This window comes from Lactuca sativa, chromosome 1 (assembly GCF_002870075.4).
Source record: "Lactuca sativa cultivar Salinas chromosome 1, Lsat_Salinas_v11, whole genome shotgun sequence".
Taxonomy (NCBI): Eukaryota; Viridiplantae; Streptophyta; class Magnoliopsida; order Asterales; family Asteraceae; genus Lactuca; species Lactuca sativa.
Window position 1 is genome coordinate 225,279,807 of NC_056623.2, and position 4,761 is coordinate 225,284,567.

Consider the following 4,761-nt stretch of genomic DNA (forward strand, 5'->3'; position numbering starts at 1 on the left):
AAGCGCCGTTTGAAAATCAAAGCGATTGGACTCCCGCCTGAGTCAGCATCTTATCCCTTTAGAGGGAACGCCATCTTAAAGCAAAATGACCACGTGTAATAATGTGAGCCACACCTCTTTCAAAAAAAATTGCCTTGTAAGTAATGAAACCATAATTATGGAAAATCAAAAAGATTTTCGTGCTTAGTGTGTAAAAGAAAAAGAAATAAAGCAACACATATGTGGGAAATTGTGATGTCAATAAAGACACAAAACAATAGATCCCGGGCACGAATCGCTTCCTTCAAAGTCAAGAGAGACCTTAAAGTGTTTGTTTGGTTTCCCGTTGAATAACGATCAAACACTTATTGAGAAGGGTTGAAAGGCTTCTTTTAATCAGGCTAATTTGGGTGGCTTTCGCTTCAGTTTAGTATTCCTAATCTTGACATAAGACAGAAATCTACCGAAGTACTTGTGAGACCAATGTAGTCTGTTGAACAAGTAGGTTTGAAAAGAATCTAAGTGGCATCGTGAAAATATTTTATGTGAAATTTCAAAGAAAAATAAAACTGGATTCCAAGGGAAGAAAATGTTATGGGATTTAACAATTTCATAGGAATCACACAAAAAGAAATTAGAGATTTCATGTTACATCCCCATGGATAAGTTCGTCAATTCATTAGTGAAAGCTAGAACAAAGTTGATTGTTCACCGTCAATGCATAGTAGGTATTGAATTGTGGATTTCACTTAGCACGTAGTGGCACGAAGCTAAGATCATGAATACAGAAATTGTGTAACCATAAACCTCAGTGGTAATTTCTGAGAGTCTCAAGGGTTACGTTTATGAAGAGAATGAGATGGAGAAAAGTAGGGTAGATGGTGTAAAGAAACCAAATTACCTCTGCTATTAAAATAGGGACCAAGCAGAAAACTCTTATCTCATGTGAGAAGAGAGTAAGGTAGCTCATGATTAGAAGAAATATAAAAGCCTAATTGGGAAGACAAGGTTTGTATATACCAAGTCAGTAAGGCTATTATTCAGAATCGGGTGAGGCTTTGGACACATACAACAGCATGCTTCTAGGGACACTTAACTAATGAAAGAATTTCCACATAAATAGCCACACAAAAATATGAGATCAAAAAAAAATATCGTACAAATAAAAATAAAAAAAAATGTTTTTGGAGTTTTTGATTTTTTTTTTAAAATAAGAAAAAGATTTTGGAATTTTTTGATTTAAAGAGAAAAAAAAATGAGACAAAAAAAAAAATTAGAGTCGAACCCGAGCGTTCGGTCTATTTCGGTTGCAAAATAAATTTGAAAAAGAAAAGAACTTTGAAAATAAGAGAACTTTGAAAATAAGAAATTTTTTGAAAATAAGAGAGATGAAATTTGAAAAAGATACAAAAGGTTTATAGCCAAAGAAACTATCGTTGAGTGATAAGCGAAGATAAGAGAATAGGACCGAACCCGAGCGTTCGGTTCATTTCGGCACACACGTGAACCGAACCCTAACGTTCGGTTCATTTCGCTTCCAACTTTTAGTTTTGAGAAGTAGTTTTTGGTACTGACTCCGATTCCATCATTCCTAGCCCTTGTAAAATTTTATTGAAACTCGCTCCAGGAAGAGCTTTGGTGAAGATATCGGCCAGTTGATCAGTGGTTCGAACAAAGTGAATTTCGACGTTTCCATCTTCCACATGATCCTTTATAAAGTGATACCTCAGTGCTATATGCTTGGTCTTGGAGTGTTGCACTGGTTTATGAAAGATCCTAATTGCACTTTCTGAATCGCAATAAAGTGGGATCTTTTTCATATTGAGTCCATAATCACGGAGCTGGCTTTGGATCCAAATCACTTGAGATGTACAGGAGGCAGTTGCAATGTACTCTGCTTCGGCTGTAGACAGAGAAACACATGTCTGTTTCTTTGATTGCCAGCTAACCAACTTCCCGTCTAGGAATTGGCAGCCTCCAGTGGTGCTTTTCCTGTCTAAACCACATCCTCCAAGGTCTGCATCTGAGTAGGCTTGAATGAAGAAACTTGAGTTTGATGGATACCATAGACCGAGGGAGGTGATTCGTTTTAGATACCGGAGTATGTTTTTCACTGCAAGCATATGTGGTTCACGAGGATTCGCCTGAAACCTAGCACAATAACACACAGAGAACATTATATCAGGCCTGCTAGCAGTGAGGTACATTAAGGACCCAATCATCTGGCGGTATAACATTATATCGACTGCCGGTTTTTCCAAGGATGGTGTGAGCTTGGTGCCAAACGCCATTGGAACTTTAACCTTTGAGACTCCCATCATGACAAATTTAGCAAGAAGAGTCTTGATGTATGCTTCCTGGTTGATAAAGATGCCTTCGGGTCCCTGTCTAATATTTAAACCAAGGAAAAAGTTAATCGGACCCATTGAGCTCATTTCAAATTTAGTCTCCATCAGCTTTCTGAATTCAGCTGTTAAGCTAGGATTCGTTGAGCCAAAGATGATATCATCGATATAGATTTGAACTATCATAAGGTGGTTACCTTCCTTCTTACGAAAGAAGGTTGGGTCAACCGAACCTTGTTTGAATTTTGACATCTTTAAGAACTTAGTTAGCGTTTCATACCATGCCCTAGGTGCTTGTTTCAGACCATAAACTGCTTTGTCCAGAATATAACAGTGATTTGGGTACTTTTCATTGACAAAACCTGGAGGTTGCTCTACGTAAACCGTTTCTTCAAGTTCTCCATTCAGAAAGGCGCATTTTATGTCCATTTGGTAGACCTCGAAGTTCTTGTGTGCAACATAGGCCAGAAATATTCGAACAGATTCCAGCCTAGCTACCGGAGCAAAAGTTTCTTCGTAATCAATTCCTTCTTCCTGGCAGTATCCTTTTACCACGAGACGAGCTTTGTTTCGTATTACATTGTCTTCCTTGTCCATTTTGTTTCTGAAAACCCATTTGAGACCAACGACTGAGGCATCTTTAGGAGTTGGAATAAGGCGCAAAACCTTGTTTCTTTCAAACTCATTAAGTTGATCTTGCATGGCTTGTACCCAATCGGAATGATCAAGAGCTGTGTTAACTGTCTTTGGCTCAACTTTGGATACGAAAGAATTATACATGCAGAACTCTACTTTGGAGAATAGAGATGATTGCTTTGCCTTCAGTTGAGATCGGGTCAGGACCTTTTCAGAGACATTACCCACTATCTGAGATACAGGATGATCTCTGGTCCATTTAATAAGAGGAGGATAATTTGGATCATAAGATGGATCCAATTCGGCGTTGACCATTTCTTCCAATTCAGATTGACTATTGTCATCGTAGAACATATCGGAATTCTCCCCCTCGACTGATGAGCTATTAGGTGCAGCAGAACTCTCAGGTGTAGCTGGACTTTCTGGTGCTACAGGACTTTCGGGTGTAGCAGAGCTTTCGGGTGCTACAGGACTTTCGGGTGCTATAGGACTTTCGGGTGTAGCAGGAATAGAATTCTCCCCCTGAAAGTGTGAGTTCGGTTGATTTGAAGGAAATGGATTCTCCCCCTCGACTGAAGTACCTTGCTGAGGAGGTTCGTTTGGAACTTGTTCTCCTTCACCCATTTGTTTGGCTGCATCTTCGACGATTTGCTTTAGATGGTAGATTTTGTTGTCTGTCACCTTGGCTTCCGAGAGAGTAGCTTTCTCAGGTTCATCGAATAATTCCACAAACTAATCAAACAAATTAGCAATGGTGGCCGTGACCTGACCTGTTTGAGAGAAAATCTCTCCAATTGCTTCTTCAGTAGCCTTTAGCTTCTTGACATAGTTATCATCGAAAGTGACATAATATGTTTCTTCGATCTTCCTAGAACGCTTATTTAAGACCCGGTATGCTTTTGAAGTAAGAGAATATCCCAGAAAAATTCCTTCATCAGCTTTAACGTCAAACTAGCTTGTTACGATGTTCTTTGGAGCTGAAGATGAAACATCGTGTGCCGAAAACATGGAAGAATTTTACGTTCGGCTTCCTGTTGTTGATGATCTCATAAGGAGTAAGAGAGAAACGCTTGTTGAGATAAGACATGTTCTGCGTAAAACATGCTGCAGCAATAGCATCAGCCCAGAAATATAAAGGAAGAGAAGCAAAACTTAGCATAGTTCGGTGTAACGACCCAATTTTCACGACCAAAAAATTTGTTTTAAAACATTACTTTAGAAAATATTAATAACTAAAAACATTGTTTGATCAAACCATAACACAAAGTGAACCATGTCTAAAAGCCAATTCATACACCCAATCAAAATATCAGAGTACAAATCCCAGTGAAGCTCGTAAATGCGGAAACCGGAGAGTGTGTGTGTGACATGCTGCTACCGCGCCGGCTCCTTTCCCCTAGCTGAGGAGGTACCTGAAACCAAAACTGAAAACCGTAAGCACAAAGCTTAGTGAGTTCCCCCATCGTACCACATACCATACAAACACATAACATACATACTGCCAGGCTATTCTGGGGTGCCTGACTACCCGGTACGACCGTTCTGGGGTGCCGTCCTACCCGTGTCAAGCCATTCTGGGGTGCTGACTACCCGTGTCAAGCCATTCTGGGGTGCTGACTACCCATGTCAAGCCATTCTGGGGTGCTGACTACCCATCAGTCCTAACAACCAATCCTCGGGGACTAGTCCCCTCTTACTGCCTTTATCTCATATAACATAACAAGCCAGCATGCAATCATATCATCATGTACTGTCAGACATATCTGGGGTGTCCGACCTACCCTTCGGTCCTAACAACCGA